We start from the raw sequence: 15,974 nt of genomic DNA, 5'->3' as shown, positions 1-15,974 counted from the left end.
GTGTCAAATATTTAGTACAACTGTGTTGACATTCTGCCAGGCTCTTGGTGAGAGCTGCTTGTAAGAAGTCTTGTAGTTGAATCTGATTCAGTTTAAGGCAGGTCACAAATCTCAGTCACAGTTCAGTAGATCACCCAGATTTTATTGTCTGAGTTAGCCTCTTTTTATGGCTGGCTTCCAAAACAGCACATTGGAGTATGAGTTCAGAAGAGGCCAACTAGGAAACATGAAGGATTGAGAAGGCACCATGCTGCTAACATGCAATCTGTACTTTGCTAGCAGTCCTCTGCTTCAGCTCTTGGCATTGTCCCTTGTGAATAACAAGAAATTAAACCATTATAAAACTGATATAATTGTTCAGAGGAACAAAAGTTCTCTGTCTCTTCTGGAGTTTAGTGTATCTATTATCTCTTCCATCTTCTTAATCAAGAGAAGCAGCTGACAAGAAGTGTGTTAAAGGTTACTTATGGGAAACCCCAGATAGCAAGACTCAGCACTTTTCTTTACTTCAGAGAATATATGTGACAAGCCCTGGATAAATTCCTTTTTCATTTAAAACAGCCTACTCATGGTACCAGCCAATATTAAACATGGCCTTTCCTGAAAACTGTTATCATGTGAAAAATAACTTAGACCTACAGAGAAGTAAATACCAGATTTTGTAATATGCATATATCCATAGCAGTAGCATGTACTCTATTTTGCAGAATGAAAGTTGAACTTTTAAATAGCAAGTTTCAGTGTTAACATTCTTAAGAATGTATTGGTGTGTACTGCCAGCATATCTGATAAGCTGAAGAAGTCTGTAGAAATCTACTAGTAAATACAGTAATATTCCAAATCAGTACATCCTAGAGAGTGTTTCTGTGCCTATTCTGTAGAAAGCAATTCTTGGCTGCAAAAAATTTACAATAAAGCGTTTGGGCATGAAATATTAAAATATTTATTAAAGGCATTAAAGTAAGTTTTCTGAACTACAGTAGCATAAATTATTGTCCACGTTTTTCTGAATGTCTTTAAAAGACTGATTGCTCCCTTGCTATAACGTTGCTTTCATCACTCACTGTTATTTAGAATAAAACAATTTAAACAATCTACCAGCAATAGCTACAGCTTTTTTTGTTGTTAAATTCGGTGCTGTTTTTCATTACTCCTCAGGTATATTGATTAGATTGGAAATTTATAGCATGTGTTTCTCAAACAATATTTCAGAAAAATATCTGTCTCTTAAATGTATTTACAGTAATTTAGTAAAAGACCATGAAATAATAGCAATGAAGAAGGTCATAACACTTGTTCTACTATTCCTGGTGAATAGTAAATCTTAGTCTCCTTTTGACATGCCTTCCTATTCTGCTCTTTTTCTTTGCAGTAACCTTTAAAACTATTATTATTATTATTATTATTTATATAATTTTAAGTATATGTTAACTTTTGTCCTTCAAGAAACGACAATATTTTAACACTGAATTTTTATTACTGTTTTTTTCTTCTTTATTTTCATATTGGAGCTTGGTTTTTTTGTCTTGTCTCATCCTTCCTAGATCAATATGAGTGCTCTTTTGGTTTTTTGGGGGTTTTTTTGTTTTGTTTTATTAGGACATTATATTTCTTATTTCACCCATAGCCAAACAAGGTTTTCCTTGTTCTCTGGAATGTAGACTTAATTCTTCTCTAAGTTTTACCCCTTTTCATGCTTGAGTTATTAGCTGACATGTTTTTTTTCCAGACCAGCTTTTAAAATTTCTTTTCCTACCTTTAATTCATAAATGATATAATCAATTATTTATACTTTATTTCCCTAGAGAATCCTAGGCAGAATATTTGCTTGTCCTCAGATAAGTCATGCCACAAGGAAAGATCTCTCGGGCAGCAGACACCAGTTAGCCCAGCTGGTTTCTAACCTCTCTTGAGCCCTGACATGTCTCAGGCCAGCCAAAAGCTGCCTACACATTGTATCAGTCGGTGAATGACTGATTCATTGTGCACGCCCACTTGCCCCCTTTGCTGAGTTTGCCTTGGTTGGCCTATTGCACATGCAGTCAGAGACGGGCTGGGCTATGAGAGAGAAATACAGTCTAACTTCAGCTGTGTAACTTCAACATCAGCCTAGCATCAGTAATTTCACAAGGGTCTAATAATCCTGTTGGCATTCATACAGCCTGGTTGAAATCTGAGCGGTGTCCTCAGGGTATTGCAGAACTTGTCCGGTTTTCCAGGCAGACCTACAATACACAATGATACTTCTGCATTCTGAAAGGCAAGCAGTAGATTTATGGCCTTTGCATTGTCACTAATAAAGTCCCACAGCTGTTCATTTCTTACCAAAGAACTAGTTTTGTAAGTAGATGGCACACTGTCTTCTAGACTCTAATTAAAACTTATTTTTGGTCCTTAGGTGTAATGACTACTCTTCTGAGATGAGCTCTTAATTAATGCACAGAGATCCTGAAAGTCCCACCTCTCAACAGTAATGATTGACATCCAAGGATACAAAAATTGCACTAATTGAGCTTTCCATTTATACACTTTTCTGCAGCCAACTCATCAGAAAAGGTAGGAGAACAGATGAGCATACGAACAGTTCCTTTTCAGCCATCTATATTCTCCTGAGGGCAGGGAGAGGGGGAAATCTTGCAGAACTGTGGAACATCTTTAACTATAGGAGTCAACTCTTCAGATTTTAGATGTAAGGTTTGTTTTACTATGAAAATTAGATTTTTAGTTAAGTGATATGCAGTTGAATAATGGGACGGTATTCAATATTAAAAAACAAGGACACCTGGTAAGTCAGTGGGCTATGCTTTGCATCACAAATAGTGCTGTGTAGCAATATATACTTTCTGAACAGAAGTTGTGTGGTATTAAACTGAGACATTTCAATGGGTGAGTAGTGGTTTATCTGGAAATGTTCTCTTAATTTTGACCCACAGTCAGTATCAGAGATTTTATAATATTTGTAAAGCAATTATTTCTTTCTAGGATTCAATTTAATACTTCAAAAATAAACTTTGTGATTAATTTAACTGCATATTTTTCTGGAGTCAGTTAAGATGAAGTCATTGAATAAAGTCCAGTATTCTCCTCTGAGCTGAAGTCCACAAAAAGGTACTGGTAAGAACATGGTAGATGGAGAGGAATAAAGGGCACTGAAATGTATCACGGAGATACTTGGCAGAAAAATTGCAGTGCAAATGGTATTTAAGAAGTACAAGAAGCAGCCAAGGGGAAAAAAATGGTAAGAAGGCCAAACATAAAGATTTATCTATGTTTTGAAAAGTAATCCAGGGTACAATAAGAAGATATTCAGTCTCAGAGAACTTTTCTGATCATGTTTTTTTGACTGGATAACTTAGAATACTTTAGCTTATTTACTCCTTATTTATAACTTTAATTTCTGGTGTCTTATAACAAACATCAGTGAAAATGAAGCTCATGAAATAGGCATCAGACTTTCATGAAAGAACTCTGTTCTGTTGCAATGTCTGTATTTTAAATTTACCTGTTATCTCTCCTCATTTCTAGAAATGGGAAGCATTCAAGGTGTGGGGAAAAAAATTGAACATATTTCAGAATGTTTTAGGATTCTAAAAACAAGCCAGCAGTTTAATCAGTGGGGTTAAGCTTGCGGGCTAGAGGAATTACACTTTCTTGGGGAATATCCGTAGTGAAGAAGATTAAAGTATAAATGCTTACTGACATATGCTTAAAACTGGAATAGAAACAGATCTAGCTGGTTGTATCTAGATTAAGAGACCCATGGGAAAAAATGTAAACATACATATTGTGGGCACCACGTACTCTAACTTCTGAGATGTTTTACCCCTCAAGTGCAGCATAAAGGCTATAGAGAAAGGGATTGAAAAGAAAACTAAAGCAGGGATTACATAAGGGAGGTCCTGGAGAGAGAGCCATCCCATCAAAGTAGTACAATAATTTTGCAACATCCCTTTTGTGCCCAGCAAAGTTCTGAAAATGTGTATTTTCTCTGCAAGATTACAGAAGGAGGCAAACTGGGAGTATGGGTGCAGAATGATTTGAGAGTCCAGGACTTTTTATTTCTTCCAGTGAAAATACGAGCACAAAGTGAAACTTAAATTTAGAGTTAAGAGTACAGAGATATAAATGGAGGCTAGAGAAAGAAAAGTGCAAAATAAAAAATAAATTATTAGAAAAGTGGCTATTCTAAATACTCTTTTGTATCTAGAAAACTTTATACTCTTAGGATTAGTGCAAAACTGTTAGTACATCTTCTTTGAGAATATTAATTTCATCTTCTTCATGAAATAATTCTTTGTCCAAAGTAACCCATTGCAAATTTTTATATTTGCCTATAATTTATAATGTTACTATGATTTCCATATTGCATGCATAGAGGCAAAATACCTAGGTTTTAAGTAAATTTTTTTCTTAATTGCTCGACACGCAGTTCAACTTTCTCCAAGTAGCCAAAAGAGTGTGCGAATTACTTCCTCTCTAATCGGGCTACTTTGAGAAAGATGAATTGTTTAAAAAAATTTGGTAGAACCAAAACATGTTTTAACCTGTTAAGGAGAACAAAGATGCTTTTCTACAACATAATACAGCCACTAGCATGTCAAGGTCTAACTTTATTATCACACCTTCAGAAGCTGTGTATTTTTATATGTAAGAAATGGTAAAAGCTCACTGTAAGTTTCACTAGACTGTATATATGTAGAAATAGCTATTAACAGGAAACATATGCATACATTCAGAGTGTTGTCAGTGGTTTTAAACTGTAGTTAAAATGTACTTTGTGCTAATTCAAAATAATAGTTCTAGCTATAACGGCAGCTTTAAAGATCATAGCAAATGTCAGATCAACTGAGGCCAATATATGCCTCTTGCTTTTGGTAATCAATTAGACATTAATGATAGGTATTTCATTTTGAATAGTTGCAACAATAAATTATTCTCAGGATAACATGGTGGAGCCTAGTCTCCTTTGGCTTTTGGAACCAGTAAAATAACAGAACATCAGTCAAGTTAATAAAGTGTGCCCTTATTACACATTCTGCATCTGTACGTAAACTGCCAGCATATGATCAAAGACTGCAGCTGTTTCAGTTATATCACAGTCACATCATAGACATTTTATAGTTACAGCAGAGAGAGTTCCAGGGAAAACCCAGTCACCTTGAGGACATACAGAGTTCAGTGGAATCTCATTAAATTGCACCTTGATATTATATGAAACTGAGTTGGACATCTATTAGGTATGGTATATACAATTTCCATGCTAAAATTGTTTTTATGCATGTTTAATGCATTGCCTATGTCTTCTCAATAAATCCAGGGTTTTGTTCACACAAAACTTCAGAGTTCCATGTTTACATATTTTAATTTTGTATTGGTAGTTGCCAAAACCAAAGGATTATTCATAGCCAAATGGCTGTGTTGTATTGCACGTGTGAGGGCCATGTGAAGGCATTAAAAAAATATGTAATATTAACTAAAATATTTTGAATGCAAGCTGGAATGTTAAAGTGTGTTTTCACAGCTGTTGACATATTTTTCCATTTCATCTCATAGAATAACGTTTTGCTTAAGTCAATGGGTTTTGTAATTGACTTTTTACAAAAGTAGAACTTCTCCTAGTCAATTCTTAGTTATAATCAGATGTGTTTTAATAACAACAGATTACCTTTTCTATATTACCAAGTTTCAGTCCAAGAAACACCAAAAGGGAGAAATCTTACTAAAAAGGTGATTCAAATAGTTATTTCTGAAAAATATGTTTTAAGTATTACATAATGTTCAACACAGAGTAGCTAACTGCTATATTGCAACAAAGTTAAACTGGCAACTTCCTTGTCTGGAGTTTGAAAGACATGGTAACCTCAGCCTCATTGCTGTTTTAATACCACATTAGAAGTTGCTAAAATAGTATAACTTTATCATTTAGATAGCTAAGATCAACAATAAAATATAGGCAGCCACCTAATCTGAGACTTGAATCTTAATAGTTTTACAAAGTTTTGTGGGATTTAATTCCCAAAGCAAAATGAAGAAAAGAAAAAGGTGTCCAAGTTTACTCAAGCAATAGTTCTAATAAAAAATACAACCTTGTGTTTTTAGCTATTCTTCCTAAACCTTCACACTTTACAGATAAAGAAACATCTGTGTATTTGTTCTGATAATTCTCGGTGCATGTACCAAAAAAAAAAAGAAAATGGTTTGTAAAACTAAAATAAGTTAGGTGGGATAATAATCTATTATGGTAACAGTCAAATTGCTTGTCATGTCATGAAGGGTTATGCTTTAATTAAGCAATAAGGCATGACAGAGTGTGAATTACAATGTAATAATTCTTGTCTAGTGTATTGTTAGGCAAGAGGCCAAAGGCCTAGTGCCACTGAATGCTGGAGGAATGAATTATTATGCTGTAATTTAAACAATTCAATATCATATTGCAATAACTGTAAAAAATTACATTTTAAATTTTAAAATACATATTATAATTTTCTATACCTAATTGCTCCTGCAGTAAACTAGTTGCAAAGGTTATCACAGAACAGAGGCGTTTTCTATTTAATACATTGCGTTTAGATTTCTATTGCAAATAAACTTTGAACACAGTTGTTTCTGAGACATTTGAAAGATGCTATTTTGATATAATTTCTTCCTAAAATAAACAGAAAGCATACAGTTCTGAGGAACAAATGCTCCCTAAAATCTTGCTTTGAGTTGTAGTCTAGTTCTGTCCCATGAAAAGAAAGGGCTTTGCAAAATTACTCTTACCTAGGAGCCTTGCATTTAGTGTAGGCTTTATCACCTTTAGTTTTTGAAAACACATTTTTTTCTTCTTCCCATTCTTCCTCATCGACACATTTTCAGAAGACAGATCATTTATAGAACCCTTCAAATTCATCTTTTGGACTAATGCTTTTTAAAAAATTGAATTTTATTTTCTTTTTTCCCCCATCTTCAGAAGCAAAGTCAATAAGAAGACAAAAATACAGGATTGTGAAAGCTCCCATTATATTCCTCTGCTACAAAGCACAAAATCAAAGATACTGCAAATGGTTGGAAATGTTCCAAAAAGTGATGAGCATTGATACTTTTCTGCATTTGCATTGGTCATATGATATAGGTAGAAAACCCCGTGTAGTTAAAATTTACAATGCATAGTATTTCTCACAGAAATATTATTATAAGAAATCATACCTTATGGACCATGTTGTAAAGTTATTTCACAGTTTACATGCCTGACTGGATAGAAGCCTCATCCGTTGATACATTTATTTGTTTGTATCTGAGCAACATCAGTCACGGTAGTGGTATCAAAAAAATCCCTAAACTATTTCTTCACACTTGTTAGATTCAATAGAACTGAACTAAAATGTAGGGGCTTTTCTCATTCTTTTACATTGCTTTTGAGGCAGTAATGTAAATCCATACAGCTTCCAGATGTCACAGGTCTGCTGTACAGTATCACTCCAATCTAAATCTCTCTGTGTGTTCTGCTTTATTTTTTTCAGCTGCATTTTTGTGTTCAATCTGAGGCTGACTGTTGCCTGATGAACTACTGAAAATCAGATACAGGAGCAATTTGCAAGTTGCAAGATTGACTCTTTAGTTGATTGAAGTTTGTTGTCCTTAAGTAAAACCAGAATTTGCCAGTTGACTTAATCGTTTTACAGTTAATATACTTCCTTTCAGTGCTGCAATATTTGCTATGATAATAGTTGCAAACCATGTTTAATTCTTCCTTTTTTTATCATCACTTCTGTACTGTAGTGTAGATGTAGCAGTAATAATAGAACCTCATGTAAGAAAAGGGTGGGTGTTCCAGTTAGTACCTGAACAAAGAGACAATTTTTTTTCCCATAACACTTGAATTACAAGCAAATTTGCCTTCAAAGGATTCTTTGTACACTAAGAAAATCTGTCACTATGACAGAGTTCACAGGAGGAAACAATTGGTTTAATTTTCTCAGCAGTTGAATAGCTTCCTATTCTTCCTAAGTACAATTCATCAAAAATAAAGTATGTTTCACTTCTGATATGCTTTACACCAGACAGTCAAGGCACTTGCTTTTGTTTTCATAGTTATTAGGCCATTTCTACTTGTTAGCTTTCAGCAAACAGTTTTCTTTAATCTTTGACTGCAGTCTAGATAAGGATTCACAGCAATTATTCATCACTAAAATAATTTTAAAGCTTGTAAGTCCTATAAACTGATGTTTTGACTTAATTTCTCTATTTTTTAGTACACAGATCTGTATAAATACTGCATAATTTTAGAAGAAAAATCAAGCAGCAACAAAAATGTTCAGGGCAAAGAATAATAAACTTCCATTTCAAGCTTCTGTTTTCAAAATAGTAATGCTTCTGAGATTTGATTAGCAATGACGTATTATATGACAAAAGAAGAAAAAGGATTTAGAAATGGAAACTAAAAATAGTTGTGTAGTAATTTAATAACCTGGCAGATTTTATTCCATCTGTTAGGAAGAGTTTGAAAGCCATTTCCTGCTGCCATTCACACTGCAGAGGCTTCAGAGTTCAGAGATGGAATCAAATACCTGATGTGAAAATCTGCTATTATGATTCATATCCAAAGATTCATATCAATATCTTTGCCTAGAATATTTTGTAGGTTTATTTATAAAAAGAAAACATGGATTTAAAGGTTTGGGATTATTATTTTTCTGTTTTATTGTCAATGCCACACCTTGAGGCAGAAAAAGTACCAAAAATATTTATTCCTTTCAAATTACGAAAATTGTTGAAACTACTCTATGTGAATAGACAATTCAAGAAACCAGATTTCTCGGTGGCCCAGGATTCAAATTTCATGAACTTACTTTCAGGGTGAAAGTACTGTACAGAAAAAAAGTACAGTGTGGTATTGACCTGTCCTTTATTGTCACTCAGAACTGATAAGCAAATTGGGGGAAGAGAACATTAGTCAAATTAGTGGACAGAAGGTATGACGGAGAACATGTGTAGTGTAAACCTGTAGCCGATGAACTGGCATTGCAGCAAACCATAAATAAATACAGGCATGCACAGCTTCCTGATGATGGTTTAGCTGCAGCAACTCACATCTATCTGTATACAGCTGGATAGATGCTAAAATTTTTTATTTCTAGGCGATACTTCACAGGTGTTTGACGGATGTAAGAAAACATAAATTACTTTTTGTCTTTAATAATGGAAAATCTCTAAGACTCATGGTAACGTTAATTTAATTGACAGTATCAGACTGGGGGAGTGAGAATGTAGGTCAGAATTGTACATGGGTCAGTGGCACAAGCTGCAGTAAGCACTATAAACTCATTTTATGCAGAAAAGGGTCTTTTACATTTGGTCATTCAGGAAAAGAATCGAGGGAACACTGAAACTTCACTGTCAGATGGAATTTGATTTGGGGTTTTTTCCCTAAGGTGACCAGAAGAAAGGCAGATAAGTGTGTTTATATTTGAAAAAAAAACTACCTTCCTGTTAAATAGAGTTTTCATGAAAAATTAAAGCCCTTATGTAATGCACTTTCCACCCATTGACACATTCTCATGCTCTTTGAAAGTTTTAAAATGCTCTGGCCCAAGACTGTTTTATTTCACCTGAAATACTAGTTAGAAATGAAAATTAAATAGTTCATTTTAATCACAATGAAAAGGGCTACTGACAGTTCTACCTGACAGTGAGGGGGTTTTTTTCTGTTTGTCTTTTAGAAAATTTCTTCCCTAATTCATAGAAACCTTTGCAGCTATGTGATGAAAGCAGCATGAATATTTATTCTGGTTCTGCAGGATGTGTGCTTGCTCATGTATTTTCATAACTGGGATAAAGCAGGGATGTAAGGGTATAAATCCTTGTGCTAGATTATTGATCCACCAAGTTATCTGCTCTGCCAGGCTGTACTCGTTTCCTGCCCAGTCTCTGCAAAACAAATGTGGTATTTACAAATACATGTCAATTGAAATAACACCTCTGTTAATGATGTTCTCAAGCATAAGAACCTCCCGTTGTAAAGACTCAACTAACATCATTTATCAGGCCTAGGATTATCCTGATGGCATAATTAGAAGTTCATAATACTAGATTACCTTGCTAAAGCTAAACTCACAATGGGTTAATATGGTTTCCTATTGCAATAATTTTGTTTTGTCCGAGTAAATAGACCTTGGATTTAATAAAACCAGCTCAAGAAAACAGATTTGTTGATGTGCAAATGTGATTGGTGTATGTTACCTGGGCTTCTGGATAACCAGCTGTAAGCAAAAGGACTGGGAGTGTTATTAGCTCCATGCTCTAACCAGCTGAGCCAGTTACACTTGCTGACCCACGTGTCCTTCAGGCTTTAAGTATAAATAATATGGACTGCAGTCTCATAAAGTACATTCTTAAAACTAGCCTGAAGATAGACTTTTATATGTGGAACAGCAATGAAATGGTTTCCTTAGATAGATCAGGCATATATGAAGTTTCGATTAATTAATGCTAATTTGTGTGAGGAAGATTTAAGTTTAACTTTTTCTTTGTACAAAGCTTATTCTAACTGTTCCTCCCCTTGCCCTTTGACTCAGCATTAACATTTGGACAGGTATACCTTGTTATCACAATATTTACCTTTGTCACTTAATTTTGGCATAAAAATCGATCCCAAATGTGACACTCTTCCATGTGTCCACATTCTAGCAAGAAATTTTAGAAAGAAATAACAATACATTCAGAATTTACTTTTTTAATGGATTCCAGGTATTCAATCTTGAAGAAAAATAAATACTTTAGTACTCCTAATGATGCAAAAGTTGTGAAAATGAAAATATTATCTCAAGCATTGTATTAGTATTAATCTGATCCTTCTACTTCCTTTCAATTGTGTGTTAGCAGATTGATCGACTCAGACCAGGTTTTAGCCTTTCCATTTATAAAGCAAGGATTTTTTAGATCTGTAACTGTGTGCTGCACACCCCAAGGTGGCTTGAACAGCCAATAGGAGTAATAGGGGTGATTAAACCTTGTCACAGGGGGTTAGATGCGGTGCTTTCTTCCTACATGACAAGCTGTGACAGTCAAACAGCACTGAAGCAGAACAAACGACAGTGGCAGTTTGCTGCGAGCAGTGCTGCTGTCACAACTCCCACTAGAAAGCTAAATGCTAGGTATTCAGCTCAGGGAAGTTTCAAATAGACCATGCAAATTCTGGTTTCAAAACTTTCCCTGCAAATCAGTAGTGACATGCCTTAACTGCAGAGTGATTGTGTTACTGCGTGAGTGCCTGTCCACTGTTGGTCGCTGGCCATGATCATCGTTTATGAGTGACACCGCTGATCCATTTACATTTGTGCTTAGCTGTCCCTGTTATGGGAAATCTGCCTTCATTTGAGAGAGCTGGTGTACTAATGCAATTAGAATGAAGGTTATCATCACTCTTTAATGATTGCATGTGTTCGTCACTCTGAGTAACTGCGTACAGGATGCAACAAACACCATGCACCTGACTGAACCCAGGATAAAATCATATATTCAAATATATAAGCTTTCCTTCCTGAGTAAAAGGGACTGACTTTATGAAGACTACAGAAGAATAACTTTGAATTTTTACGATTCCTTGTATGGCAAAAGTTAACCAAGAAAATGCACCCCAAAGCTCAGTTTTTTCAAGTATAGCATTCCAGGCTTTTGTAACAAAACAGGAGAGGGAAATTTTATAAGAAAAGGAAGCTAAAGGTCTTAGTAGTCTGCATAAGAGAGAGGAATACTGTCAATATTTTGTTTTGCATTTAAGACTGCATGCCAAACCCAGAAGAGTAGTACTGTGTGCCCACATATATTTGTATTTAATTCTGTAAAGAAGGGTAGAAGGGGGTGGGGAAAAGTTCAAGAGAACCTCTACAAAATCAATAGCAAGATAACATAGGTAAGAATATTTTCATTATTTCAAGATATATCTTTTCTGAATATAGAAATGTTATGCTTAGATTTCTAACTACTCTAACAGAAACTAATTTTGAATAAATTCTGGTTTAAAATTTTTAAGTTACTGCTTGTTGCTCTTAGCAATAAGATTAGTTGAAATTGTATCGCTTTAATTGAAGATTACAGCAGTGTAGTTGATGTTAGACTGAAAATGTCCCTTCTGAAAGGACTAAACCCCTCCTTTTGTACTTATTTACTTAAAATCAATCCCAAATTTTGCCATTTCTGTTCAGAGAATGCTTTAATCTTAGAATATTTATTTTTCTATTTTTAGTAATCTTTTAGAAAAGATGGTTAGCAGCTTGTTTTTCAACATTTGTTTTTTAGCATACTATTTTTGTTAATTCCTGTAGCTGTAGATATTAAACAAGTAAAGCCTTACATTTGTTTTCTCATTTTCTCATAAATTCATGTCCTGACTGCCCAAACCTAGCATCTTTTTCAATTTTAAAATCAGTTGAGAAAGATCCTGTCTTATTAAGACAAGAACGCCAAAGCTTATCTTAGACTTGGTCTTGTGCACCCACTCTTCAGTGAGCTGTCCTTGCACTGCCAGACGTGCTGCTTCTTGCAACTCCTGAGCTCTACTTCTCTGCTATACCTAAAGCAGTAACAGCTGTGATAAAATTTACTGGTTGAAATACTGATATGACACTCCACTCTTTAATTCCATTTAAGGTCATCTCTTTCACTCTGTTCTCTCTCCAGCAAAATATGTAAGATTTTTCATGAAAGAGATTCATTCTGAAACACATGTTCAGTCTCTCCGACATACCTGTCCTTTCCTTAGCCCTTTTACGCCCTTGCTCCTGATAGGATTTGAGACATGCTGGGAGGGAAGGATTTGTAGGCAAAAATGCCTGAGAAACTATATAGGGAGCATTGTTTCCATCTGGTGAACATTGTGTGGTTCGCCAGAGAAAAATTCATATCCATCTGTCTTTTTTGGGTATGTAAGAAGAGATTGCTCTCTAATAAATATTATCAGTGTTCCGGAGAGCAGCAGGAGTGGTTATGAGATGAAGTGGGACTTTCCCCATGCAGCAGTAAATAAGGAGTTTCCTTTTGAAACACCTTTTCAGCTGCGGGTGTCTTTTTGTCTCAGTTCTCTTCCCAGATTTTTTCAGATCCTCAGAGGGTTGGCTGGGGAATGTCGCAATACAGTTAAAATGTGTCGCTGACCTAGGACTTCAGCCTTGTAAATCAGGACAGGACCTTACAAGAGAAAAGGATGGTAATGGCTGCCTCAAAAGTTGCATTCAAATTTTAAAAAAAGTACTAATGCCAACCTCAACAACATTAATTTGTTTGCTTTATAATTTCAGCCCATAAAATTATTAACAAAAATTTGTTGTTAGGATTTGAGAGTCATCCTGAAAAAACAGACGTAAGTATTCAGTTAAAGCCTCTTCTATTCAAATACCAATCCAGAGTATTTTCACAAAGTAAAATTTCTTGAAAAAGATGCCATTTTAAGCAAAAAAATCTAGAGAAGGTGATGCCAATATCAATATGAAATGGTTTTTAATTACTGAAATTAGGTTAATAAAATTGATGGCAGCTGAGTAGAGAGTAATCATGTTCAGAAAGCTACTCAGCGGTTTGTTTAAAATAAGTCTTTAAAGTCATGATTTAATTGTTCTGTCTTGCTTACCCACCACATAAGCAGTTGATACAAAACATTCCATTTTACTGTTATGAAAGAAAAAATGTGTTTTTTTAAAAGAGCTGTAAATTAGGTTGTGCTGGAAGCATCCATTTTCTTGCCTCCATCACTGCCAGCTCCCACTGTTTTCTTTGATAAATGATTTGCAGACTACTATTATTATTTATGTGTTTTACAATTACTACGAATGACACCTCCCCTTCCTCAGCCCTAAGCCACAAATCTGAAATGAATAAATGCTGTTTATTGTGACAGTCTGCCTTTTGTCTGTGGAACAATGACAAACTATACCACTGACAGCCAGTTGCTGTTTTTAACTACTGCTCTCGAGCTCAGTCTTTGAGTGTTCTTCAGAACATGGCAACAGTCAGTGTGGAATAAAATGAGTGAGAATGTATTGTGTTTGTTTAGCATGCCGTGACACCATTGTCCAACACACTGAGTAAACAGGAAGAATAAATTACATAACCACAATAGGTTTTAGTTCTCTATATTTCATTGAGATTTGTACAACTGTGGTCATATAAAAATTATTATATACTTTTGCTTTTTAGCATCAATCATTTTGATATTCATATAGAGAATTTCCTTCTCACTGGAATTAAGTAAGGGAGGAGAAATAAAGGGAGTGCTTTTAATTATTTGTGAAATCTAAGAACATTTCTGGTTTTTCTGTCTGACCTCTTCAACAGATCTAAAGGCAGCATGGAAGGACTTTATCGGTATGAATTTTATAAATGTCATCTGACCTGCAGCTAGTCAGTTTTTAAGTGTTAGATGACCTGTTTAATATCTAATAGTTCCTGGCAGAACAGAGTTACTAAGTCAATCATTTCTTATATTTTGACTAGACCTTGACATTTTACCTAAATACAAACTTGTAAATATGCCAGGGTATTTATTTAATTTAATTTAATTTTCTCTCAGAGTTTGAATGTTAATCTAGCATTTCTTCTTGAAACCAGATGTTATCCTTTTGTTAATGCTCCTCCCTTTACATACACCTGGTGCATGTGTGTGCATGTGCACACACACACAAGCATACAATAATGCTAGTTTATAATCCTTTTTCTCTGTATTTGTGTATGTTTGTGTGCATAAATGAGTACTGCACTGGTGTTTAACTTAACGGTCTAAACCCCATAACATCACAAAGGATCTTCTGGCATTTGTATTACTTTAATAGAATTTTGTGCTACTAGTATTAATGGAATAGAGATGTCTAGTGATTAACTCAAATTTTTATTCAGTATATAATGCTGTGTCCTGTATCTGACAGAAAAGGACTCTTTTCCTGAATTGCATACAGTATTCTGACCAATATAGGTCTTTTAAAATTCCTCAGCTTACATGTGATGTTTAATTTGTTTTCTTCTCAAAGCAAAGATAATGGAGAGAATATGAGCAAATGCCAAGTGTGCATTGGCACTGCCATCTTGTAGAAAATGTATTTCTAATTGAAAAGACATAATCTGCAGTCTTATTTGGATCTTACCATAATTTCACCCATTAAAAACTGTAGCTAATTTTTTAATGCATCTCAGATAAATAATTTTCCTTCTCTTCTTCAACTATATGTATCTCCTTTCTTATAGCCTTTTTAAAATTCTTTGATTTCCCTTTGAAGTCTCCTTTATCTCTTTTATTTTTTAGACTTCCTATCTTCCTCCTTGCAGAAACACCTAGATTCACTGTCTATGTAGTTTTATATCTGCTATATAGTGGGATGTGTTATTTTCATTTTAAATACTATTAAAAGCTGTAAAGTAGGGAGCAGGGTATCTTCAGAGTACACAGATTCTTGTCCTTGTAACAATCATTCCTCCAGGATTGCTATTGTTGTACTAATACCCAAGAAAACTGTCCAAGAAAATCCATGAAGTAATGTAGGGTATAGTATGTCTTTGTATACTGATTAATAGATAATATAAATTCATGCTCAGTTCATCTATGAGACCAGTAAAGGAAAGTAATATTATTGGATGTTTGAAATAAGTACTTTGTGAAAACTTTTTTGTGGGTTAAGTACGGTAAACTACATTAAAATATAGTGTGGCAACATAAGCATTAAAATGCTCATCTAACTAGGTAGGAAGAGGGTGTTTGTGTTTTCTGTGGGCATGAAGTCAGAGTTGCAATTAGGTTCTCTTACCAAAGGCTTAGTCCACACTGAGCTTAGCAGTTTTTTATGGTGTTGGACAGCAGTAAATTAATGAGTGAATCACATAGGATAACAATATATGAAATCAAGAACAGACATATACTTTCAGGAAAGAAAGCAATTTTGACATTCTCGTCTAGGTATTCTAATCCAATAGAGAACACTTCATCCTCTTGCATTGCTTCCTGCCTGCTG

At 34.6% G+C, this 15,974-nt stretch overlaps 1 protein-coding gene across 1 annotated transcript in view; it reads left to right on the top strand.

Moving 5' to 3' along the window:
• The window catches only part of TENM3 (teneurin transmembrane protein 3), a 1,268,339-nt gene that overhangs the window by 650,072 nt on the left and 602,293 nt on the right, over positions 1-15,974 (top strand). The window contains exon 7 of the mRNA XM_017744521.1: positions 2,399-2,556. The gene's annotated coding sequence lies outside the window, so the exon portion shown is untranslated. The remainder of the gene's footprint in view (positions 1-2,398; positions 2,557-15,974) is intronic.

Source organism: Corvus brachyrhynchos, unplaced genomic scaffold, assembly GCF_000691975.1.
Source record: "Corvus brachyrhynchos isolate BGI_N302 unplaced genomic scaffold, ASM69197v1 scaffold17, whole genome shotgun sequence".
NCBI classification, from domain to species: Eukaryota; Metazoa; Chordata; class Aves; order Passeriformes; family Corvidae; genus Corvus; species Corvus brachyrhynchos.
Note: the sequence above shows the minus strand (reverse complement) of the source record. Positions and strands in the feature narration are given on the sequence as shown.